The sequence below is a fragment of the Pinus tabuliformis genome, chromosome X (assembly GCF_031772625.1).
Source record: "Pinus tabuliformis cultivar Carrire ecotype Pingquan chromosome X, CPIR1, whole genome shotgun sequence".
In the NCBI taxonomy this organism is placed as follows: Eukaryota; Viridiplantae; Streptophyta; class Pinopsida; order Pinales; family Pinaceae; genus Pinus; species Pinus tabuliformis.
The window spans coordinates 908,620,465-908,648,129 of record NC_142308.1 but is presented as its reverse complement, the minus strand read 5'-3'; the positions used below and the strand labels follow the sequence as shown (position 1 = coordinate 908,648,129).

At 37.8% G+C, this 27,665-nt stretch overlaps 1 pseudogene; it reads right to left on the bottom strand.

Moving 5' to 3' along the window:
• Positions 1 to 7,450: 7,450 nt before the first annotated feature.
• On the bottom strand, positions 7,451 to 8,706 carry LOC149142635 (uncharacterized; annotated as a pseudogene).
• Between the last annotated feature and the right edge of the window lie 18,959 nt (positions 8,707 to 27,665).

The window sequence follows — 27,665 nt, the reverse complement described above, 5'->3', positions numbered from 1 at the left end:
GAATTAAAGTAGCTTTGTTATACCTCAAGAAAATGGAATCTGAGAAATTGGATTCATTCTCTACAAAATATGATATAGCAAGATATAATCAATTTTTAATTGAAACATAGGTAAATTGGATTCATGCTCTACAATAGATGATATAATGAGATCTAATGACATTTTCAACTCAAACAAAGGTAAGTTGAGTAAGCTTAAGCTCCAAAATGATGGCATCCAACTTCTGAGTGGAAGTTAGTGTATATATCTAGCTAGAGGCTATCACATAAAGATATTTGTTATATGTGAAGATAAAAGAATGAAAGGAATGTGAAATTTTGACCATCAACTATAAGTTGCTTTCAAGGACTAGGTCAAACCATAACATTGTTATCAAGATAATCAACACAGCCATGCTAGTATGATTCTAGTAGTTTCATGATAAAACTCAAACTCAATAAACGTCAAACATGTGATGATTGATGCTATGTGATTCGTTCTCCACATTTCACTAGTTTCAATCCCACTTCTTCACCCCTGTGAGCATCACCCGATGCAATGAGTGCTAAGTGAACTATTCAAAAATCATGAGAAATTAGTCAGTTACGACTACCTCTCATGGAAATGGTCATACGTTTGAATGACTTACTTAACGCAGTTGAATCCCAAAAATGATATCTAATATAATGCACTGCGTAAATCCCCCATACTTAAATTCAAAAAGAGTCAAGGGATCTCTAATTGAATGGTTCATGAGGAACAATACTTGCTAAGGTTTTGCAAATGGGGTAGCAAGCTAAGTGGGCTTGATTGTGGGGAAAAACTCCACAGTTAAGCGCGCTTGAGCCAGAGGAGTTCTGGGATGGGTGACCTCCTGGGAAGTCCTGGTTACCGGGTGCAAGCCCCAGAAGTGATGATTGATGCTATGTGATTCGTTCTCCACATTTCACTAGTTTCAATCCCACTTCTTCACCCCTGTGAGCATCACCCGATGCAATGAGTGCTAAGTGAACTATTCAAAAATCATGAGAAATTAGTCAGTTACGACTACCTCTCATGGAAATGGTCATACGTTTGAATGACTTACTTAACGCAGTTGAATCCCAAAAATGATATCTAATATAATGCACTGCGTAAATCCCCCATACTTAAATTCAAAAAGAGTCAAGGGATCTCTACTTGAATGGTTCATGAGGCACAATACTTGCTAAGGTTTTGCAAATGGGGTAGCAAGCTAAGTGGGCTTGATTGTGGGGAAAAACTCCACAGTTAAGCGCGCTTGAGCCAGAGGAGTTCTGGGATGGGTGACCTCCTGGGAAGTCCTGGTTACCGGGTGCAAGCCCCGAAAGTGATGATTGATGCTATGTGATTCGTTCTCCACATTTCACTAGTTTCAATCCCACTTCTTCACCCCTGTGAGCATCACCCGATGCAATGAGTGCTAAGTGAACTATTCAAAAATCATGAGAAATTAGTCAGTTACGACTACCTCTCATGGAAATGGTCATACGTTTGAATGACTTACTTAACGCAGTTGAATCCCAAAAATGATATCTAATATAATGCACTGCGTAAATCCCCCATACTTAAACATAAATTAACCAATGATATGTCTGAGTTTGGTTACCTAAGGATTATATCATACTAAATTGAGGGCAGATTTAGTGGAACCATTTTCGACCTGTTGAGGCTTTTGAATGTTTTGAGGGTGATATCTACTAATTTTAGTCATCCCAACTCAATGGACTATAAAAATGACTAAATATGTGTAACTTTTAAAATATATTGAACCACGTAACCTGGAAAGAAAAAATACAAAATAAATAAATGTAAATGGTAGTGTTGGTGCAGACAAGAGTGGGAGTTTTTATTGGGTAGCCAGACACATTGATGTTTTTGTTTGATTATTTGAAAATTTTCCAGCTAATCATAAGAATAATTATGAGATTATGTTTTTTCAACAAAATTTAAGTGAGGTAAGTGATAATCATGAGATTTTTTCTGAATGATCCTATTTTTAAGGCTTTTAAGTAAAATATTTATTCTTTCAAGGTTTTAAGCTGATTGATATTTTCATTTTCCCAATATCTATGCATGAAAGAAAGGAATCTTGTTTACAATGTGGATCAAATTTTGATCTTTAGTTAGTCTCTATCTGCTTGATAAAGTTCCATAACCTTTTTGGAACATAATTCTTCAACTTCTGTGACAAACATGAGTCCTAGTAGATCCGAGTCTAGAATATTTGAATCCATTTCCAATATTTCCTTTCAAATTGAATATAATTATGGATCAGCATGTTGTGTATCTTCCTAGGAGATATAGAGACCAACCAATTGCTTGAAGAAATGTTTGAGCTAGGATCATGTCAGTTTGCACCCTATGTATCAATACAACTAAGAAATACATTCTACCACACAACATTATTATTGGAGGAATCAAGAGAGATTTAACACCTAATTCTAGTAGATAAATGAACATGAATACACAACTTGTGGCATCATAAACACAATATATTTATTTATTAGCTCCTCCTCTAATATTTAATGCAACACACAGGTCCAAACCATGGTTTCCAACCAATGATTAATTCCACATGCATACTAAGGCTCCTCTGAGCACATTATATCTCTATCTCTGTTACATAGAGACATGTTTGTCCCCTTATACATAGATATTACAATCATTGTATCCTAAATTTATTGAAAGAAATACATATAAACCCCCAAATACAAACGCTGCCACATTTTTTGGGTGTTAGATACCAACTACACAGTGCATAGGAATCTTGCTTCATGGTCTTACTGTAATTCCTCTTCTTGCAATTTGGCTCCAAAATCAATCCCTAGCTCCTCATGATTAACAGACCCAACAATTCCCATAAATGGGTCATTAAGTTAGAGGTGCGTCATGCGCAACTACCCTGGATCGAGCACAATTCTATATAGACTCGTGTATGAGATGCACTTCCCAGTTTGTGAAGCTAGAAGTTGAATATCTCTTATTTATATATTTTACAACTCAGTCAATTGTGTGCATTTGATGGATCCTCAACCTTAGTAACCCCTAGGTCAATATCATACTTGAATCTAAATAGGTGTGTGCGAACTTCATATTCATGCAGTCAATGCATTGTCTATATTTAATGTCTGATCACCTAGACATACAAACACTACAATGCCCACCCATTTCCAGGATATTAGCATGGACCTGACCTCTTTCTTAGTGCAACTAAGGTGGATATGATCCAATTTCCATCTCTCCAAAAGTATATAGTAAGAATTACATCAAATAAGTTTTACCACTATGCCTGAAAGGAAATACTACTAGGGAAATTGTGGCATAAAAATACATATGTAAAAAGGTTGGAGCTTCAACAAAAAGGATCCAGCTTGATTCCACTACTTCAGCAAAGGAAGATTTGGCAGGCATGATTTCATAACTTCTGGAGGCTCAATTGCACTAGATGATTTAGATAGCTCACACGTTAGTCCAAGATATGGGAAAAAGAAATACTACACAGTGTGCCTGAATTCTATTTCATTCAACTGAATGTACAAGGTCTAACTGACCTCCAACTAGAAGAAAGATTCAGAAATCCTGCCATAGGTCACAACTTGAGTAGAAGTGCCTTGGAACTTTGATGTATGTGGTGCTAAGTCTCATGATCAGGGTGGTGTTGATATGCAAGGTTGGGTTTTTAGCCTTAGGATATTAGGAATTTCTAGAAGTCACAACAACTTGGCTTCTAGAACCTCCAACAAACCCATCCTAAGGCTACGTGCTATTTTTAGTATTTCAGGTACTCCCCTATGCTGAGCACCTTGAAGTCCTCTGTGATGTTCCCTAAAAATTTTGGGGTGTCTCTACACGTCCCTTAGATGGATCCCTACATTCCTATATCCCCATGTCCTGGAAACTTGGCAAAACATTGGAGTAAGAATTCCTCCATCAAACAACCATAGGAGACCACCATGACGCATGTCCCTCACTCGTAAAGTGGCATTTTTTTGAATTGAAGTCAATTCCTTGTTTTCTTAACTTCCTTGTTTTCTTCTTACCATGAACTCTAGGCATGTTTGGTATATCCCTCTCATAAGAATTTTTGTGGTGATTTGTACTCCAATTAACCTATTACATTATAGTCATTGTTGTAAAGAATCAAGTTCTTAGAAAACATGGCACTTCAACTTGTAATACCAATTTATTTTCATGTCTCTTACATGCACAAAGTAACACAAGATAAACACGAGCATATGCACAAAAAAGAGAGAAGGGGTACTAAAATACACTTCAAAACATCACAGGAGGATTATACGAGATGCCATGTAGCAAAATAAAACAATCCTTTTAAAAACATTGCATATGCCTCGTTCATTTACCAAATTCACTCAATTTTATACAAGATGTTGTAAATCAGACAACTTTGAAGGGGAAAAAGCATTGGGACGGGTAGGTTTAGTAGGAAGTAACAAAGAAGAATTGGAAAGGGAAAAGGTACCAATATGGGTAGTTTTAGGGAGCAACAAAGAATAATTGGGAAGGGCAAAGGCATTGGGAGGGGAAGGTTTAAAGAACAGTGAACCAACAACAACACTAGCACCATCAACACCACCACCACCATTATCACTATTAAGACAAGCCCATTTATAGATATTTTCCTCTCTTCCATGTCTTTCTATAACTGAACCACACATTTTTCAAGATCTCTGGTAGGCATTTTTTATTCAATTTTGTGCACTTCAATTCACTTTATTGCATTGTTCAATGAATGAATTTCTTTTGTGGTTGTTGAATTCTGTAATAAGGCATGGAAGTGTTCAGAGAATATGTCTAATGACAAGTTAATATTTTGATAGTTTATATTAACAAGGGAGCATGAACCACACCAATAAGAATAAACATACCAGTGACCCAACATGGTCTCTTCTTTTTTTTGCTATTTCCTCTGATGCTTTCCTTTGATGCTCAAGATATGCCTTCAACAAAGGCACAAGTGGAATTTCTTCTACAAGTCCAAATGAAAAGACAAACCATAAAGCATCCATTTTCCTTTGACTTTGTGATTATTTCCTACATTAACATGGAAGCCTACCATTACAATGTCTGGATTGGAATTAAACGGAGTTATTTGCAAATATGCAATCATAGATATATCAACACAAGTATCCATAACTCTTTATCAAAATCTGCTCGTGTTTAATTTCACAACCACTTTCATTCATCCTACAATAACATTACAAAACTTTCTCTTCAATGGAAAAACATGAGCTACACTAGAAGAAGGAAAACTATGATGTAATTATTAAAGATATATATATATATATATATATATATATATATATATATATATATATATAGATGATTGAAGAAAAAGTGCATAAACCTTAAATCCAGTAGGGTTGGGGCTCTCTAAGAATCCTTCTTCTTATGCTAAATTCATCTTAACACATAAATCATTGTTTCGAATAACATCGCCCCCCAGCTTAATAGTTGTAGTAATGCATGTTGTATTTCCAATGAAATCTAGTGTAAATTCTGGGTTGATCCCAGCATTTGATGTATTGTTGAGGATACCAGGACCTAGCTTTTCCACCTACTCTAAATTAAGACTGCAATCATGTATTAGTAAATCCAATCCTCCTTGATTTACACTACCCATTTTAAATGAGAATATCTTCAAACTACCATCATTATGTAAAAGAATAGCAATATTGTTGTCCTTAGAGAGAGACCTGTAATTTGCAGTGCCCAATCCATGGAGAAGATGAATTTCTAGACAATCATAGAAGTTGTGAAAATAGATCCATAGGACCAAGAGACACAATGAGTGGAGAGTTTGACTTTAAAATAAATAGGAAGACAAAAAAAACCATTGCCATCAAGCAACTCCTTCCAATGATGTAGCCCAACAGACCTTAACATACCATCTTGATCACCCTCAAGAACACTTGATACTTCACTAATAGATGTGCATTCTAGATTCAATTTTCCAATAAAAGTTGAACCATCATGATAAGAGAGGAAAATTAATCTGCAGGCTATTGTGAAACAAAATGATATATATATATATATTGAATGCACATCTTTACCATGCCCTTGGATAGTCACCCTCAAAACATGAGCTCTAGTGTGTAATTTTTTTGGACTGAAGTGAGTGGTTACTAGTGATAATGACAGGAAGCATGTATTGTCTTTCCTTTATTGATGATTCTTCTCGTAAGACTTGGGTCTACTTATTAAAGATCAAGGATGAGGTGTGTAGCAAGTTTCAGGAGTTCAGAGCTCTGATTGAAAACCACAACAAGTATGAATATCAAAGTCTTGAGATTGGACAATGTGAGAGAGTATACCTCCATGGATTTCAAGGCCTTTTGCAAGAAGGAAAGAATCAAAATAAATTTATAGCTCTGTACAAACTAGGGAAAAATAGGGTAGTCGAGAAAAAGTACATCATAGGGGCTACTAAGGCCATGACACATGCAAAAGACTTGTCGATATTTCTTTGGACAAATGCATGCAACACAACTCGAGCAAATATAAGATACAATTTCTATAATAATATCCAAAGAGACATAGAAGGTGTGGAATCCTACTTTTTCATAAATATATATTTATAAATTATAACTTGATTCTTCTATTGTAAAAAAATAAAATAAAATCTAAATTAAAGCATGTTAGCTATTTAGCTTTCATACTCATATTTACCATTCGAGAATGACACAAAACCACCAAGTTCACAAAATATTTAATGAATTCAATTTAGCTAATAACATCATCAGATATTCAAGCTATAACACCAAATAATATAAGCCAAGAGTAGAGAACCATGATGAGAAATAAAATCAATTATTCTAACTAAATGAGAGATTAAAACGTACTAATGGTGGAAAATTGTGTAGTGTGAAAAAATTTGTTTTAGATCATAATAAGACATGAGTGACAATGTCTAAATATAGAAAGAAACATCACATGTGAACTTTAATCTTTCAAATTAGGGACACAATTCACTAGCAGATAGACTACACTAAAGGCAACTAAGAGTACAAAACTACTAAACACTATATTGATATATACGTGATGATCAAAACTAATCTAACACTAAGTTTAAACCAATGCATTTGGGATGGAATTGTTCAAATTTTGAACATGTTATCAAATAATTATTATGTAAATTGTGTGCTGACTCTTCTCAAATATGAGACGAATGGTGAAAATTATTTAAAACATGCTTTAGGGTATAAAATAGATTATTTTCACTTAGGTGTTAGGTCTGAGGAAAAATATTATGCCAAAGTCACCAAGGATATACACTGAACATCGTCATTTTTTTCTGAAACATGAAATGCACAAATTCTTCACCACCCTCATGGGAGCATTGACAACCCCACCCTCATGGAAAATGAGAAGCTCATTTGAAAAAAAATAAAAAATAAAAAAATTGAAGATCAATAAGCTTCAACAGAATACCTTATTGTTGAATATCAAGCATTTCCTTGGCCTGGAACTACTCCTCCAGAAGATCCTCACTCATTTATTTACTAAGAAGCTCATATTTCTTCTTCTCCATAACCATGCGCTCAATATCTTACTCATCTGGTAGGGGCACATGGGCAATAAACTCTCTCTCACTCTGTTGTTGGTTTCCCTTCTCCTGCTCTCTGATTTATTTTGCCACATCCTCCTCTTCCTTGAACAGAACTAGCTTAACGGAAGTGACCTCCCCACTCTTCACCGTTAACCTGGCCTCCCTCTTGATAGACTCAATCCTTTGCCACTCTCTCAACGCCCTGGCCCGCATCTCCTCCTCTGCGAGTTTCTCGACTTTCTCCAAGATCTTGTCCTTGTCATCCTTGTAGCCATAATAACTTGCATCGTTTAACTTGTAAATCTCATACGTATACCTTCTCTTCTTTTCCTCGAGGGTTTTATCGAATATCGCTTTGAGGACGGTTAGGAATTTTGTAGTCTCGAAGTATCTCTAAACGAGGCTATCCTAGTTCGCATTCAACTACATGACAATGGATCCCCTAATTCATATCTCACTACACGACAAGAGATCCTCACATTCCTGTCCCTCAAATGGCGGAAATAAATAGCGATGACCAGAAATTACGTAGAGGAGAGGTATCATTTGGCCTAGATAATAGTAGTACCCAGTGCCCACCATAGATTCAGTTTTAATTTTTAGTCTTATGGTGGGTCACATTCTTTGATCGTACTATTGAACATGCATTTAATATGTTGTACATTTCCTTCACTCTTTTGTCCATAAAATATAGAGAAAGTGACAGAAAATAGGGGAAAAAAACGGGATTCAAAGGGATATAGTGAAGGGATATTATGAAGCAAAATGGTAGCACCGATAGCACTGTGCACATCCACCTACTTTCCTTCCAAGTTTGTCATTTTTGACCCCACTTTGGCATAATTAAGGCCTCCAAGCTCTAGGATATGAGCTTCCCAATGATCCTTTTCCCTAATCAGCTTGTTGATCTCGTCATTGAGGCTTGGGAGGTAGTGTTTGCCATGGTCCAGCTTTTGAATCTCCATGACCTTCAGTCCAATCTCTCATATTATCTGTTGCATCCAGTTATGTGCCTCTACGAGATCGCGCCACTCTAAGGCCAGGAACGAGTGCCTCTACTTGGTTTTATTCTTCTATTCATTCATTAATGTCAAGAACCTACTCAGCATAGACTGCACCTTCTCTTCGTTACTGGCCATTCTTCCCCAAAATTCGAGAGCCTATAGTCTAATTTGCTAGGTTTAAAGCCCTAATCCCTCCTTGCCCAAAACTTCACAAAATAACTAGAAGGTATGCGCAGATTTCAATGAATAGGTAAATCATATGCTTAAAAAGGCGGGGGAATTGGTTGGAATTTGAAATTTGGATCTATATGTTTCCCTTCAAGAACCTTTTCTCTTGAAGAAATTAAAAAAATACCTTTCAATTACATTAAAATTCCATTTTAAATAAAATAAATAAAAGAAATAAAAATTTAATACATAATATTCTATATATATTAATTCATAATTTTGACCATCACTAATGGAATGATTTCATTCAAGTTAATTTGATTGATGTAGAGAATAATTAGTTTTTTGAGAAAAATTATAATCTTAGATTGGAGACAATTGCCTATAAATAGAATAAATAAAACAATAAAACACTTTAAATACGTTTCTTTTTAAATTTAATTCTGCATTTTTTACCATATCAAAATTCTAATTTGAATAAACAACCACTTAAAGAGATAAAGAACTGGAGTTTTTGGGGCAACCGTGAGTCTATCCTTTGAAACTCCACCATCTGCAATATTTGACACTGTTCAAGAAGCAACCAAATTGATGAACAATGGATGAAAACACTGTTACAGCCACTTCCTTGAGAATAAAGAATAAATATACACAAAATCAAATATCTTTAATATATTAATAATTATCGCACTAATTTTTACATTTTAATGTTTTAGGTAAATTTTACATGCAAACTATACAATTAACACATTATATACAAACTACATTAAAAATGAAAGTAATTAACACATTATGCATTAATCATCTCATTCCATCTTAGTTATTTTTGACGGTATAAATCAAATTTCTTCTATAATTCTGTTGAGTCGAAATAAGATAAATGTGCCTTATGCCAGTCCCTCTGTTAAAACCAAAAATCATGATAGAATTAATTGTATCGTTTGTTTTGCATATGGTGATAGTAAATGATACATAAATTTATTGTTTTCATTGAGATGTCAAGATTCATTAGAATGCATCTCCAAACTTAGAAAGATATAGTTTGCACTAAAATTTGAAACTTTTGCAAAGTGCAATAACATATTTCCAATTAAATTCATAAGACAAAACAATTAAATGGACCATGACCAATCCATTGAAGCAAGAGTTGAGGATTTTCTCCCTTGGATGAGTATGGCTGAGAAAATTGGGCAGATTACTTATATTGAGTGTCGGGCAGCCAATCCTTATGATGTAATTGAGAATTTTGGAAATGGCACATCCATGGGTCCCTATTCGCTCTTTATTTGAATTTTGTTTACATTTTACAGGAATCTCTGGGTCATTTCTTTCATATTGTCTTTCAAAGAAGCTTCATACCTTTGTCCATGTTTTGAAATGTCTTCAACACCCATAAAATAAAAGAGCTTCCTTTCGGGAAGCACTTTCTATGATTAAAACTCCAAACTATATATCTAGGTTATCTAGAAAAGAGGAGATTAAAGGATGCATATAATCTAGAATGTGTATTTCTGAGGATCCAAAATCATTTGAGTAGAAGAACGCTCCACATTTTTGCAGAAATGGCATGTGTAGAATTCCACCTTAGATGAAAGCTAGATAGAAGTCATGAAGCAGTGCCTGACAAAGAGGCTAGCCATTATAGGGCCCTCGTAACACTGCAAATGTAACGAACCTCCTGAGCCTACCCGGAAAACCCACCACTAGGCTCCATAAGTGTAATTTTTTTCTTTGTTTACGGGGAAGATTCACCTTTAACATAGGCGTCATGACCATTTATTAATTCTAAAACTATACTTATCTACATCCTCTTACAATTTTTACAGGTTCATGATGGGGAATAGAGTGGAACAAGGTCTAATCTAACCCAGGAGTCGATATCCAAGATAATAGATGGCTAGATTCGCTCAATGTGCTTGGGATCATTTTTATGAAAAATGATGGAAAAACTAGAGAAGGTGATGGTGAAAATAAGGGATGGCTAAGGTGGACGAAGTGGAAGGTGGTTGCTGGCTATGAAGTCTTAGTCTCCTCCTGAAGCACCTGCTCTACATAAAACATGTGTGTCTTCCAAAAATCTATGCAACAAGAAAAATTTTCATAAACTAGGAAAGAAAAATTAATGAATCAACTGCCTACACTATGCATGACAAAAGTTGTTGAAAGGAATGAAAGCATGAGTCAGATCTACTGCAGAAATATAGATGAAAAAGATGACAATGAAATCTACCTTTCAAAAATAACCAAATGCTAAATTAAAGACAAGAAACTCCAAAGATCATAAAAGAAATGGAAATTTGTGTTTTCGGGACTGCTTAAGAGTCCCTTCCTCAAGAAATGGTCCTAGAGGGAGGAAGTGAGGCCGAGACACTTGCTAACAACCTTGTGGTGATACTTTTTCTCCTTGCTAACATGCTACTTGAAATAACGCACAAATGGAAGAAAACTATTAAAAAACCAATCTAATCTACACTTCTTGTAATGGAAATGCATATAAAAAGAAAATTAACAATGAAGCTATGAATCTACACTAAAAATATATGTACAATAAAGAGGAGCCTTGGCTAGTAGGGTTGGGCCATAACACAAGAGCTTTAGCCCTTTGAGTTAACACAATGTTGGCTCAAAACAACACTCATTGTTATTACCAAAACAAAAAACTACATCAAGGGAAACTTTCACAAGTATTGTAGCTCGAAAATAGCTTAGATTTTTACAATAAAAATCCAAATTTGACTGAGGCCCTTGGCCTCTCTACCTATACATTTGAAGTCCCCAACGAATTCCCTAAAATTATGGAGGCTTGGCTCCGAAAATTGAGATAAACTGGTGCTTTTTCTCTCACTTGTTCGCTGCCTTCTACTCCTCATGGTTTGGATGTTGGAACTCAGAGTTATGTGATGAATGGAGGAATATTCGAATGGAGGAGTACTAAATGAGGAGGAATTACATCCTACAATCCCTCTCCCTTGTCCCATTCAAGTTTTGACCTTAGTATTTACCAAAATTCCTTCATTTTCTCCTTTAGTCCTACATTCAATGCATATTAGTCCACAAAGCATAATATCCAACTCTAACTTGCCTCATAAACAAAATATAATAAAAAACATGTAATATGTTATGAGAAAAGTTGGTTTGACTAAGCTAGGAGGTGAATTAAGGACCATATATTTACCCAATCATGAGGCTCATCATCACCCCCTACTGAAAGTGTTGCTCATCATCTGAGCAACTTAATCAATATCCATATCCTTCATGGCTCTAGTGGCCTCTCTGACATCCCATGCTTCTGTTGTGTTGTCCTCTTCTTGTTCATAGAACCCTGAATTCTTTTCTACCTCCTCCAACTACCTCTTCTCTTCTTCTCCCTTTATCCCTTCTAGCATCCCTAAGAGTAGTGGCAAACTGAGTTTTAGGCCAATCTAATTGACGTTCAACCTTTGCATAGATCTCTTATACATAGGTGTCTTGTTTAGTGCCTCTCTCAACCCCTGAGATGAGTGATACTCTCTTATCTTTAAGTTGTATGGTAGTGCGTTCCATATCCTCAGGCAGGCATGTATGCCATCATCTCCTAGCAACCTAAACATGTCCTAAAAATGTGAAATTGATTGCTCTTGGGCCGAAATATATCTAGGTTCCAGCTAAGGATCATTTGGAATCAAATTATGGGTCTGATGAGGGCCATGGGACTTGATTGTTCAACTTTGATCAGAAGAGGTTCAATTTGCTCTCTTGTCAATATCCTTTTCATCTCTACAGCCCTTGACTCCTCATGGTTCATCCATGATGCAAAAGCCATTAATTGTAAATCTCCTAGCTTGGCATTAGGGTCCCATACATTCATGTCTATTAGGGCCATGTTGTGCAAATAAAAATCAGCCATGTTGGCCCTATCTTCTAGTGTACTTTGATTACAAAGATCAATGAACTACTTGTAGTCCTGAAATGGCATGGTGCCTCTTTGTGCTAGGGTATTAATCTGAAATTTTAGCCATCATTCTTTGAGGTATAAGGCATAGGATTTAGCTGGCATCCTACACTAGATTGATTCCAAAGAGAGACTGACCATACATGCCAATTGATTCTCTCTTTCCTGTAGTTATCCCCTCAACCATGCATTTTCTATCTCTAGTTCATCTCTCATTATGGCTTCTATGTCCCTCAAGCCACTTAGCTCTCGGCCCATCTCCTTAATTTTCTCTTCCATGTGCCCAATGTCTTCCACCCCCTTTGATTTGGAAATATGCATCCATCGGTGAGTTCTGTCCCTCTCCTTCTCAAGCTCGAAGAACAATAGGATGGAAAATTTTTTAGGTGTGACCCTACCTCCTTCAATAAACCATAATAGGAGTCTAGGTTAGGTTGGGGGTTGGGTTATTTTGTCTCTGGGTCCTCTTCTTTAGTTTCTTATTGCTCCCCTACCTTCCTTTCCAATTTTTGTGCTTCCTGTAGGTTCAGCAGAATATCTTGTAGCACTGTTTTTTCTTCTTGTAGATTTTTTTGTGTATCTTGTAGGAATGCCTTTCCCTTGGAGGAAGTCGATCTAGTAGTAAGGCTTCTCACGTAGGTGATAGGGGACTTAGGGGAAGAAATTTTCTCCTTTTGTGTAGGGGAGTCTTCATCGCAATAGGAATTTTGGTTGCTTCTTGGGGTTTCCCCTGTTTTATTCTTGTGATTTTTCTTGTCCTGAAATATAATAGGGCTTGCCTCTGTCTTTTTCCTTTTTTCTTGATTAGGGTGCTAAGAGAAGTGAGGGAAGTTGTTGCCTCTCTCTAAGTGGCTTCTAGTGACACCCTAGGTGACTCCTCATTGTTTTCTATCCCCTCTTTTCTATTGACTTCTTCCTCTATGTCCTTCCTGTCTTCTTCTTCTTCTTATAGATATTCATCATCTCTATCAGTTTCCTCCTTAACATCCTCCTCTGTTTCTTCGTCATCCTCCTTCTCTTCTCCCTTTTCTTCTTCATCTTCATCATGTTATTGTGTGTCATCTCCTTCTTCATCCATCTGATCCTCATCTACTTCCGTATCTTCCTCTTCCTGCTTTACTTCCTCTTCACTGACAGTATGACTAACATCATATGTGAGAGCTTTGATGTCATCCTCTGCTCGCATGTCTCTAAAAACTGACCATGTTATAAGAGTTCTAAGGTTCTGGAGGGCATCTTCTATAAGTATCCTAATTAACCCATGGTGAGCTAACTGTTTGGAATTTCCCTCCTTTACTTTGATGCTTGAGGCTATGAGTGATTGAAGAGGGAAGAATGGTATGCTTAGCCTTTGGTGAGGGGGTGTTTCTGCTCGAAATCTAAATTCTTCAAGAATCCTAAAATGATAGCCATAGGCCACACTATACCTACCCTCACATGAAATTTATTTGATCATTTGGTATCTTACCTCATTCCATGGATATGGCAGACTTTCCATCCTTACTCCATTTTTGTCCTTAGTGGGTTCCTTACCTTCTAAAAATAATTTTCTTTTGGCGAACTAGCTATCTCCTTTGTCTTCTTTCCTCCATGGTATTCCTAGGGGAATTGTGGTGACTCTGCTAATGAGCTCAGGGGTGAGATCTATAGAGAGGCCCCATATTATAATAGTGGCATGGATTCTGGTGAGTGGAGTGAGGGAGAGAGAAAATTCTTGAGCCACCTCATCATCATACCCTCTGAATTTTTCGAAAAACCCCATCCAATTATGTCTTGTGAAAATTTCAAGCACTTGGGGGTGCTGTTGGATTCTCATAGTGTTGGTGGGCTCCCTCCTATTAAACCTTCTTGTGATCTTGTTGGTGAAGTTTGTGGAGATGACAGGGTTTAGACAATTTCAACTTCAAAACCAAAACAGAGATGACTGTGTATGTAATATCATTACGCAATTTCTAAATTCACTCAAACTTAGAGGATTTCTGGTTCAATTACTTATAAAGATGGATGTAATTATAGATCCTACCTCTTTAGATTGTTTGCAGTGGCCAACTCCTATGTTATCCCTTTCGAACTCTTCTCTTCCAATCGTGTAGAAAGCCATTGTGTATCCTGTATGAATTCCTATGCATGATCCTGTAGGAATTTTTGTGAAATATTGTAGGAATTCTTGTGCAGTAAAATAATGGAGTTTTGCTTTCGGTGGCTTTCCTAGGTATGATAGTGACCTGAGTGAGTGAGTTTCGAGGAAGTGAAATGCATGAATTCATGGGAGAGATGTTTTATTTCCTCTTATGGTGATTCAGGGTGACGTGGTGTGTTGGCAGCAAAGGTACGTTTCCATTTTTGGACCATTGGTGCCCAGTACCACCTCATCATTCCCCACTCCTCCTAATCAGATCCCACCTTATGCATCCGTAGCTTTAACCACTTTTTTCCTACTCCTCTATCTTTGAGTTGGATGCAGCCATGTGTGGGAGGACACCCGGTTGTGTATGCGTTGACTGAACGAAGGTGGCCAAGTTAACTGGCCACCTTTTCACTTATCAACCAACTATCTCATAACCCTTACATTTTTTTGACTACATGATGCATGTGAGAGAACGAGTGGGATACTTTCTTGTGGTTCCAATGCTATGCTACAATTGTTGAAGACTAGAGGTGATGCTATGTGTATTTGGTGCATGTTATTCTTCTTCCTCCTCATTTTGCTGCTAATGGCTTCTTTTTTTGTGCAGGTACCCGTGGTTGAAGATATTATGATGCCGCTTTGGAGCTCCTGAATCATCACACTGAAGGCTTGCTGTTGGTATGATTGGTATTCTATGGGATAGGTGGCTACAAGATTTCCTACAGGATGTCCTGTAGTTGCTTCTCCCTCATAACTCTTTAATCATTCTTCTTGTCGGTGTTGTGAGGATGGTGACATGGATGGAGAGAAGGAATAGGAGTGTGGAAGGCAAGTAATATTTAGGTGATTCTCTTTATTCCTCTTTGTGTCCATTTTTTCAAAGACTAAAAAATACTCTTGAAACTAATTTTTTTTAATGGTGAGTGCAGGAGTGATGATGGTGGACAAGGTGTGGTGATTGAATGACGAAGATGGTGAATTTTATTGGTCTATAAAGTCATTTATTTGCCGTAGGACTCCTTCCTCTAGGATTTTTGGGTCACTTTAATTCCTACAGGATCATCCTATAGGTTTTTAGGGGATCTTGTAGGAATACAGGGGATCCTGCGGAAAATAGAGTCCCTTTGTAAACTGAAGCAATGGAGAGGAAAAAATGACAAAAGTGATGGAGGAATGAATGGTAATGAGTGGAAAAATAAATATTTGAGTGAAAGGGGTCTCTTTGTGATCCCCCTTTTCTCCTTGACCATCCTTGTTACTGACCTACAAATGGAAATTTCATGATTTTATTTTATTTTATTTTTTTTGAAAAAAAACTAGGCTGCCTCTGAGAGGTTTTCACCTTAGATGTTTGTCCTGGGCACCTCAAGAGAGGTTTTCAGTAAGGGATATTTCTTATTCTCTTTTTTTTTTCTCTTTTTTTGGTTTTAACACCAATGAGCCGCCTCAGTAGGTTTTCAACTCAATGATGGGACTCAGGCGCCTCATGGAGGTTTTCACCCAAGTCCTTATTCTTTTTTCTTTTCTCAGTGATTTGATGAGGGAGGAGCTAGAACTTACTCCACTATCATCTTGTTTTTACTGATATCATCAATGAACTCTTGTTTTGATAAATATCTCTTGTAAATTTTCAATCGGTGTCCATTAACAAGCAAAGGAATGGCCTCTTCATCTATGGTTCTGATTTTCACTAAACCATTATCATGGCATATTTCCACAACATAAGGTCCTAGCCATCTTGTCCTTAACTTGCCCTTGAAGTCTTTATACCTTGAATGATATAGAAATGATCAATCACCTTCCTGAAATTTCTTCTCCTTGATGTTTTTATCATCCCATATCTTCCTTTGAAGTTGAACTACCTCTGTATGTAGGAGGGCCTGCATTCTGAATTCATTCAAACCATTCAATTGAAACAAACTCTCTTTCTATGCACTGTTGAGATCTAGATCTATTTGAGTTTCCATCATTAATGTGTTATACTCAAATTCAATGGACAACAAGGCCTTTTTCCCATAGACTAGCTCATAGGGTATGAATCTAGTGGTGGCCATCCATGTGGTATTATAGGCCTAGGTGGCCTCAACTAGTCTATTTGCCCAATCCTTCCTACTGATACTTACCACTTTGGTCAAGATTCCCTCCAGTGCTCTGTTGGTAACCTCCACTTGCCCATTAGCTTGTGGATGATAGGGAGTGGAGGTTTTATGCCTGGTCTTATGATGGCTGAGCAAGTCTTCAATCATGTCAGAGGTAAACTAGTTGTCTTGGTCTATGACCAGCTCTCTAGGGTACCCAAATTTGTAGAATACATTCTCCCTTAGGAACTCAACCACCTTCTCCTTTGCTGTTTCCTTAATTGCCTTGGTTTCAACCCACCTAGTAAAATAATCAGTGCAAACAATAATATATTGTTTTTTCTTGGAAGGAGGGTCAATATGCCCAATGAAGTCCATGCCCCACTTGTCAAATGGCTCGAAAGTCACTTGAGGCTGTAGAGGCCTTTCATCTCTTGGAGTAGGCCTTCCCATACTTTGGCACCAACCACACTGACTAATATATTTTCTCACATCCTAATGAAGAGTGGGCCAATAATAGCGTGCTTGTAACACTTTGAATGTTGTCCTCTTTGCTGCAAATTGACCTCCATAAGGCCCATCATGATAGGTCAGAATGATGTCAAAGACTTCCTCCTCTGTAACACACCTTATCAAGATTTTATCTGGGCCAAGTTTGAAGAGATTGCCCCAATCCAAGTGAAGGGGGTGCTTTTCCTGACTATCTTGCTCTTTTCTTTAGAGGACAAGTTTGGTGGGAACTGTGCCGATACCAAATAGTTTGCTATATTAGAAAACAATGGAGAGAATTGAAATAGAAAATAAATGCTCATCTGGTAACTGGTCATCAACCATGCCTTCTTCACCTGTAGGCAATTTTACTCTAGACAAAAAGTTTGCAACAATGTTTTCCTTACTAGGCTTATCAACAATGGTTAGATCAAACTGTTGTAATAAAAGTAACCATCTTATAATTCTAGCATTCACATCTTGTTTATTCATTAAATATTTGATTGCAACATGGTGAGTATGCACAAATGTTTGACAACCTATAATATAATGCCTGAATTTGTTCAATGAATGCACAACGGCCATGAGATCCTTTTCAGTCACTGTATAATTTAATTCAAAATTTGATAATTTCTTACCGATAAAATAGATAACATAAGGTATTTTTTCAGCTATCTGACCTAGGGTTGCTCCTATGGCTTTGTGTGAGACATCAACATCAATATGAAAGTGGAGGGCCCAATTTTGGCCTGAGAGAATTGGTGTAGTGGTTAAATTATCCTTTAGGATGTCGAAGGCCTCTTGGCATCTTTTTGACCCTATAAACTCAGAGTCTTTGGCCAACAAACCAAATAAAGGAGAGGCCAACTTGTTGAAGTCCTTTATGAACCTTCAGTAGTATCTAGCTAACCCTAGGAGAATTATGACATCTCTCCGCTTTTAAGGAGGTGGGACCCTTTGGATGATAGCTATTTTGTTTGGTTCCAGCTACAGTCCTCACTAAGATATTGACTGACCTAGCACGGTCCCTGCAGTCATTAAGAATTCACATTTTCCTGGATTCAGAGATAGGTTCATTTCAATTCATTTTGTAGTACTTTGCCTAGGTTAGACAGGGATTCTTGAAAATTACATCCATAAGGTGTAAAATCATCCATATAAATCTCCACCACATCATGGACTATTTTGGCGAAAATACTCAGGACTGCTCTCTGGAAAGTGGCAGGATCATTGCATAGGCCAAAACGAAGGACCCTATCAGAAAAAGTACCCCAAGGACAAGTTAATGTGGTTTTATCCTGGTCTTCTGCGTAGATCTAGATTTGGTTGTACTAACTGAATCCATCTAGGAAAGAAAAAAACCTTTTGTGGCTTTGTTCAACTCCTTGTAATTGACACAAATTCTCCACTTATCATTTTTCTTGGGAACTAACACCAAAGGATAGACCCTCTCACTATTGGAGATAGGGTTAATGAATCTTGCATCTAGTAGTTTTTGCAACTCTTCTTTGACTATATCTTTAAGAGTTGGATTCATCCTCCTTTGTTGTTGCTAGAGCATCTTCCAACCTTCTTTGATGTATATGTCGTGAGTACACACTGAGTTGTGTACTCCCTTCATTTCTTTGTAACTCCAAGCGAAGGCTTCTAGATTTTCCTTCAGCATGTTACATAACTTCTCTTCTTGGAGAGAAGAAAGAGATGGATTGATTTTCAAGGTTCTCTCTGGGCCTATTTCTATGGTTTTGGCACAGAGTGGGTTGGAATTGTCCAAGCATAAGTCAATTGGATGATTGTTATAGGTTTCCTTTACTACTTCTTCTAAGGGAAATGAACTAGGATTTGGACTTTGGAGTAGGTGTTGAATCAATTCATCCTTATCATGTTGTCCTCCTCCCATGGTTGCTTCTAAAGTATAAAGTTGGGCTGAATAAAATTCATCTTATTCCTCCTCCTCCAACCATAAAGGTAAGTCATGCTCTAGAGAAGGTTGAGAAGGAGGTTATAGGACTAACTACTTGTACATATTCCCATTCCTGATGGTCATATTCCCAGCTCTACAGCTAATGTAAAAATCGGTAATGGCCAACCATGGTCTCCCAAGGATGAGAGGGTAACCAATAAGATTAGCCTTAGGCTGAAGAACTAGGAAATCTGCAGGGTACTCCCAGGAGTCAATGTATACCATCACATCCTCCACATTTCCCTCAGGGGTTACTGTGGAATCGTCTACAAGTTGCAGAACCATTGTGGTCTTCCTCAATGAAAATTGGAGGTTGAGCTTGAGCATTGTGTCCTTGGTCATCACATTAATGGCAACCCTAATATCGATTAGAGTGTGTGGGACAATGGTGCCATTGATGTGCACATCTACTACAGGGCTTCTAGGGTCGAAATATTTTGGATAGATCACCTACCCTAGCAATAAGTAGGACAAGTGACCAATGACATTAATGGTAGGGGAATCCCTTTTTCGCCTTCTTGTATGCTTGAAGCACTTATCCTTAATCAAATTATTGTAAATAGGAACATCTTTTATTTCTTGGAGAAGTGGAATCTTTACATATAGGTTTTTCAATTCTCCCAGAAGTTTAGTCTCTTCTGGGTATGCTAGAGTGGTTGGGCTAACCTCACAGGAAAGGGTGGATTTACTTTAAGATTGCTTTCCTACTTTCTTCCTCAACCTCCCTAGGTGGAGGTGGAGGTTGGTTATTCGGGATAACTCTCCTAGATCTCAGGTTAATCTCTTTGATTTCCACAACATAAGCTGGATATGACGTCTCTCCATTATATACTTCCTGAGCCTGCCTGTTATTTGGGTTTGGATTTGGCTGGGCAGGCATCTAGGGTTGCTTGGGTGGTGCAGAGTGTAGCAGTTGTGGTTGGGCAAGCAGTGGAGGCAATAGAGATGGAACATTGTTGTATTGGGGCCTCCACCCCTAGGGCAGTGCATTCCTTTGTGGTTGTGGTGAAACATAAGGTTGAAATGACTAGCGAGTTGGCTGGGAGTGATAATGAGATGCATAGGACCAAGGAGGGGGTGTAGAGCAAAAAGGATGAGCAAGGGGTCGCCAAGAAGGTATGGTTGTAGTTTGGTTGGGGTTGTAATATGCATGGGACGACCCTTGCATGCCCTGCTGGTATGGTCTAGGCCCATGAGGTCTACTTTGGTTAATGTAGAAGAGTTTCTCAGTGACCCGTTCAACTCCTTTATATACATCTTTAAGTTTGGGAAAAGAAGGGCAATTGTCTGTGGAGTGGTTTTCTTCATAGGATAAGAAAATTTCAATAGAGTTCAATGGAAATTTGTTCTTAGGATGCCTCCTGGTGCATCTAGGACAAAAAATGGCCAAGGCTGTCTCCGCTTCCTCTTAATGTGCATGGTGTCCATTTGCAAGGCAAGGGTTTGCAACATCTCACTTTTGAAATCTTTCAACATGCTTCCAATTTCGCCCTTGGTGGATGAGTTCGAAGATGATGTATTGACCATAGGTTGACTACCCCTACCCTTTTTTCTAGTTGCCCTACAATGGTTTCTAAAGACAGTCTTGATATCCTCATAGGGTAATTGGTAGATATCTCCTCCTACTAATAAATGTAAGGTATCCAGAAGACCTTCTCTTACTCCCCTAAGTAGGACCAACTTTAGTGACTTGGAGTCAAGTGTACACCTGGAACTTTTGTAACTAAGCTGGAATCTTTATTCGTAATCCTCTAGGGATTCATCATTGCCTATGGTCATCGTGAAAATTTATTCTTTAGTATCCTTTGACTGCTAGTAGTCCCGCTATTTGTTGTTAAATGCCTGTTGCATCTGAGCGAAAGTTGTGATGCTATCTCCAGGCAAACCCATGAACCTATGGCAATGCTGCATCCTTGAGGGTATATGGAAATAGTTTTAACTTTTGCTCATCATTTGTATAGTCATAGGTTTAGCATATAACAACAAACTCAAATAAGAAAGGGTCAGGATCTTCTATGGTCATGCCATGGGAATGCAGTAGGGCAAATTGGCTAATATTTTTCATCTTCGTGTCCCCATTTGTTTCCTTGATGGGGAAGGCACCCCCAACTCTCTCTCTATTCACTCTGTCATTTATGTTTTCAACCATTGGTTCAATAGGAATGGGTTCTTCTTATTTCTTTTCCCCTATAGGTTGTTCAAATATGTCAGGTTGCTCACCTAAGGGTTCCTCTAGTTCACAGCCACCAAAGAAGAGAGAGGGTTGGCTATTGGATGCAGAGGGGGTATTTGGAAAAAATTTCCCCATGTTGTCCCTATTCCTACGAGGCATGAAAATAAATATTTTTGGTTTGGTTTTGTATTTATTTTAACTTGGAAAGTACTTGCAGAAGTGAAATTGTTGATTGAATGAAAATTACTGACAGAATGAAAAAGCTACTTGCTCAATTGAAATATTTCTTACAAAATGGAAAGGAAAGCAGACAATGGAAAATGAAAGAAAGGAAACAAGTAGATTACTTATGTATAAATAAACTAATGGCAGAAGATTGAAGACAAGAAATAGAAGAAAAGAAAGAAATAATCAGATTCTACTCAAACACCTCCTCGACAATAGTGCCAAAAAGTGATGAGTGCCAATATTGCAGCAAGGATGCTACAACTCCTGGGCTACTAGCTTTAGTTATCAACCTGGGGTTTGTACAAACTTGGAGGTGACAGTGTTGTATGCACAAGTAAAAGAGATGGTTCTGCTTGTTGTCACTATTCAACTGGTAAGAGACCACTGGGGTTCCAAGCCAGACTTCTATGGAGTTAGAAGAAGCTTGATCCTTTGATGGAAGAAAGATAATTATGCTCTAAGAGAGTTACTCTACTGCATTAATGGAGAAGATCAACATGTAATGCTAAATCACACCATTCCCTAATTAACCATTTAACAAGATAAACTAGGTAGAAATGCTAAGTCAACATGAAACCAAAGCTACTATCTGAGCTGCAGAAGTAAGAAGCATTAAACAACACTAATGTGCAAGTAAAGAGACTAAAATATATATGTTTTTGTGTTTTTGGTCTTTTTATGCAAAATGAAGTATGAAAACTAATTGTTCTTGTGGATGTGGCAAGCCAATTAAAGAGGTTTGAGGTTGGCTAGAAGGTTATGAAATGGTTGGATGCTGTGGAGGACCCCTGGGAGGTTTTTGGTGCCTTCCTAGAGGTTTTCCATCAATTCAGCCCCAAAACAAGTTGTTTTAGGAAAACCTACAAGATGTACTAGAAACCTACAAGATGATCCTGTAGGAATTATAGGAATCCTTTAGGATACAACTGAGAGCTAAATGTGGGATGTTGGAGGTGAAAGGAGGCTTAGGAGAGGTGTGTGATGGGTGGAATGGAGTGGGAGAAGGTCTACGATCACTGAGGAGTCAATATCCAAGATAATAGATGGTTATATTCGCTCAATGTTCTTGTGAGAATTTCTATGAAAAATGATGAAAAAACTAGTGTAGGTGATGGTGAAAACAAGGGATGGATAAGGTGGATGAAGTGGAAGGTGGCTGCTGGCTATCAATTCTTAGTATCCTCTTGAATCTTATGATCTGCATAAAACATGTGTGTCTTCCAAAAAGCTATGCAGCAAGATACATTTTCATAAACTAGGAAAGTGGAATTAATGAATCAACTACCTATACTATGCATGACGAAAGTTGCTAAAAGGAATGAAAGCATGATATCTACTATAGAAATGGAGATGAAAAATATGACAATGAAATCTACCTTGCAAAACTAACCAAATGCTAAACTAAAGATAGAAAACTCCAAAGCTCGTAAAAGAACTAGAAATTTGTGTTTTTGGGGTTGCTTAAGGGTCCCTTCCTTAATTCATTGTCCGAGAGGGAGGAAGTGAGAATGAGACAACTACTAAAAACCTTGTGGTGATCCTTCTTCTCCTTGCTAACCTGGTACTTGAAATAAGGCAAAAATGGAAGAAAACTATTAAACAACCAATCTAATCTAGACTACTTGTAATGGAAATGCATCTAAAAAGAAAATTAACAAGGAAGCTATGAATCTACACTAAACATATATGTACACTAAAGAGGATTCTTGGCTACTAGGTTTGGGCCCTAACCCAAGAGCTTCAACCCTCTGAGTTAACTCAGTGTTGGGTCAAAACAAAACTCATTGTTATTACCAAAACAACAAATTACATCAAGAGAACTTTCACAAGTATTGCAACTCGAAAATAGCTTAGAGTTTTACGATAAAAATCCCAATCCTACTGAGGCCCTAGGCCTTTCTACTTATACATCTAAAGTCCCCAATGAATTTCTTAAAATTAGGGAGGCTCAACTCCAAATATTGAGATAAACTGGTGCTTTGTCTTTCACCTGCTTCGCTGCCTTCTAGTCCTCATGGTTTGGCTGTTTGCACTCTGATCTGATGTGATGAATGGAGGAATATTCAAATAGAGGAGCAATAAATGAGGATGATTTACCTCCTACAATCCCTCTCCCTTGTTGCATTAGAGTTTTGACCTTAGTCTTTGCCAAAATTCTTTTATTTTATCCTTTAGTCCTGCATTTATTGCATATTAGTCCACAAAGCATAATATCCAACTCTAACTCCCCTCATAAACGAAATGTAATAAAAAACATGTAATAGGTTATGAGAAAAGTTGGTTTGACTAATCTAGGAGGTGCATTAACGACCATATAATTACCCAATGATGAGGCTCATCAAAAGCTTTCCCTCGCATTTATCGAACAAGAAGAAGAGGTAAATCCGACTAAAATCTCTATCTTACTAATTGGCTCATGGAGTGATTTTCTAGAAGCACCACAATTGTGTCCTGCAAAGGTGCCTTGATCCATAGGATATATGGGAGGTTTTGAAATATTCACATGATGGATTGGAAAGTGGCCACTATGCAGGAAACACTATAATGCATAAGATTATGAGGGATAATTATTATTGGCCCACTCTATTTAAGGATGCCCATGCTTATGTATGCAAGAGCAAAGCAAGTCAAAGATGCATCAACTGCGATTAGAGTTTAGTGGTGAGCGCTAGTATTGCAACAAGGATACTGCAACTCCTCAACTTCCAAATTTACTGTTTATCAAATTGGTAGTTTGTAACAAACATGGAAGCGTCGGTGCTATATGCACAAGTACTACTTCTCACTACAGGTTGTCACTTGGTCAGCTAGTGGAAGATCACTAGGAGCTTAAACTAACTTCTATAGATCTCAGAGGAATATCTATGTATGATGAAAGAAAAGAAATATTACTCTACAGATGCTATTCTAATTGTGGAAAGGGGAAAGACTGGAACGTAAAGAAAAAGCTAATAAACCCTAATTAACAAGCTATTTATACTTTTTCCAAAAACACTATGAAAACCATGAAAGAAATTCCATTACCTACTCAAGGAAGTAAACAACATCTAACCATGCTATTTCTGGAAGTAAATAAGAAAAAAACATATTTTTGGACTTTTATGCATTTTTATGTGAATTTAACATACATCTAATTTATTGTGTGTGCCGAACAACTGGCATTAGAGGGCAGTTTTGGAGCTCGAGATGATGTAGGATGGTGTGGATGGCTCCTAGGAGGTCTTAGGTGTATTTCTGGAGGATTTTCCCACACTCAACCTTCAAAAGAAATCCTACAGGAAAAACTACAAGAGGACACAGGAGAACTACAAGAGGAAAATAGGGTAACTATAGGAGGCCTACAGGAGGAGGCCGAGAGAGGTTTCCGTTGTTTTAAGGGTGTGAGAGTGGGTCAAAAAGGTGGATGAAGTTTGGAATGAGGTGTTAGGGTGCCTAAGGTCTACCATGAATCACCATGAGAGAGAAAGATGATTGGCTTTGCTCATGGAGAGAGGAAGAAGTTCTATGAAAAATGAAGGAAACTAGGGTAGAATTAAGGTGAGGTTTGGGAGACCTATAGGGTATGAATCAGATGGAGGGTGTGATTGCTAGCAAGCTAGCCTATTGCTAGGAGAGATATACTACATAGGAACCAAGAAAATCAAGCAACTATTGAAATGAATGCATTCTAGGAAAAACAAAGTTTTGCATTAAAATGGACTAAACTATGATGCATAGAAGGAAATGCTAGGAAATTTTGTAAGAAAATAAAACATGCAAAAGGATTATTGTAAATCAGGAAGTGAACTTGATGAAGAAGATCTAAAGCAAAGAAAAAATGGACTATCAACCTACTCGAGAGCTGCAAACACTAGAAGTCCCAGGAATGAGGAAAATCTATGTTTTTGGGGCAACAAGAGAGTCTTTGCCTCAAATCATTGTCCCAAAGGGAGGAAGAGAGGCCAAGGCACTGTTGCTAGCCTTTTGAATCTTTTCTGATCACTGCTTAACCTACTACCAAAAAGCACAAATGGAATCAAACTACTAAATCATCAAAAGCAACCTCAATCATCTTCCACTTGCTCGGCTGCCTTCTAGTGCATGATTTGGCTGGTTATACTCCGAGATGAATGAAGGTTAATTCGAAGTGAGGAGAAATAAATGAGGGGGTTTCCCTCCTATAATTCCTCTCATCTGTCTACTTCAAGTTATTGTTGTAGTTTGGCCATTATATCCTTGACTTTTACCTCAAAATCCATCAATAATCTGCATTAAAGACATGTTAGACCACATGGCATAATAACTAACTCAACTCACCCTACAAACATAAATATAATTAGAAATCATACAATAAGCTAAGAGAATGGTTGATTTGACTATTTTAGGAGGTAAAATGTGCCCATATAATTACCAATTTATGAGGCTCATCATCACCCCCTGCTGAAGGTGTTGCTCATCCTCTAAGCAACCTAGTCAATCTCTTCAACTTTTATGGACATGGTAGCCTCCCTAGCATTCCAGGGTTCTGATGTGGTCTACTCATGTTCTCCATAAATCCTGTTGTTCTATCTATGTCCTTCCGTTGCTCCTTCTCTTCTTCTTCTCTTTTGCCTTCCAGCATGCCTAATAGGAGTGGAGGACTCAGTTTGAGGCCAATCCAGTTGACCTTCAGACTTTGCATGGAGTGATTGTACATTGGAAATCTTTTCAATGCCTACCTCAGCCTCATTGGGGAATGGTATTCTCTGATCTGCAAGCTATGGGGTAGGGTGTTCCATCTTCTCATACATGCATGTACACAATCATCCCCATGTAGCCTTTGCATATCTTCAAAGTGTGCAATGGCTTGTGCTTGATTGGATAAATATTTAGGGGCCATCTAAGGGTCATTGTCAAGCAGGTTGTGTGTGCTGATGAGTGCCATAGGATCTGATGGCTCAAATCTTATCATTAATCGCTCATTCTACTTTTTTATCATTAATCTTTTCATTTCTGCTACCCTCAATTCTTCATGGTTCATCCATGAGGCCATGGCCATTAATTGTAGATCCCCTAGCTTGGCATTGGGGTCCCACACATTCATGTCTGTGAGGGCCATGTTGTGTAGGTATAACTCTACCATCTTAGATTTATCCTTTGAGGTGCTTTGGTCACATAGATCTATGAACTTCCTATAGTCCTCGAAAGGCATTGGGCCTCTTCGTGCCAAAGTTTTTGTTTGGAATTGAAGCCATTGATCCTTCAGATAGAGGCCATAAGATTTGGTTGGTGTTCTACATTGTAATGCCTCCATGGATAAGTTGGCAATGTATTCCAAATAAGTCCTTTTCTCCTGCAACTTCCTCCTTAGTATTTCATTCTCCTTCTCAAGGTGGCTACTTGTGATGGCTTCTCTGTCTCGGAGAGCACTCAATTCCCTGCCCATTTCCTTGAGTTTGGTTTCCATGTGACCAATATCCTCAACTCCTTTGGATTTGGCTAGCTGCATCCACTTATGTGTTCTCACTCTTTCTTTTTCCAGTTTGAAAAACAGTGGAATTGCAAATTTCTATGGGATTATCTTGCCTCCCTCAAGTATTCTGTAATAGGAGTCAAGATTAGGTCGGGTGTTAGGTTCTTGTAGCTCTTGTGCTTCTTCTTTCACCTCTCCCTGTCCTTCTATCCTTTACTCAAGTTTTTGATTCTCCTATAGTTTGGACAATGTCTCCTGTAGGACTATTTCAGCCTCCTGTGGGTCTGGTTTTTGGTCCTATAGAATTTCCTTCCCCTTCCATGTAGAAGGCCGTGTAGTCCCTCTTTCATAGGTTATGGGTGTCTTGGAAGGATATTCTTTCACCTTGGCAAATGGTGAATCTTTAATGTGAATGGGAGTTTTTGATGAGGGCTAAGGTTTGCCTATTTTAATTCGAGTACTCTTCCTTGCCCTGAAATACATGGAGGTTTTTCTTTTCCTCTTC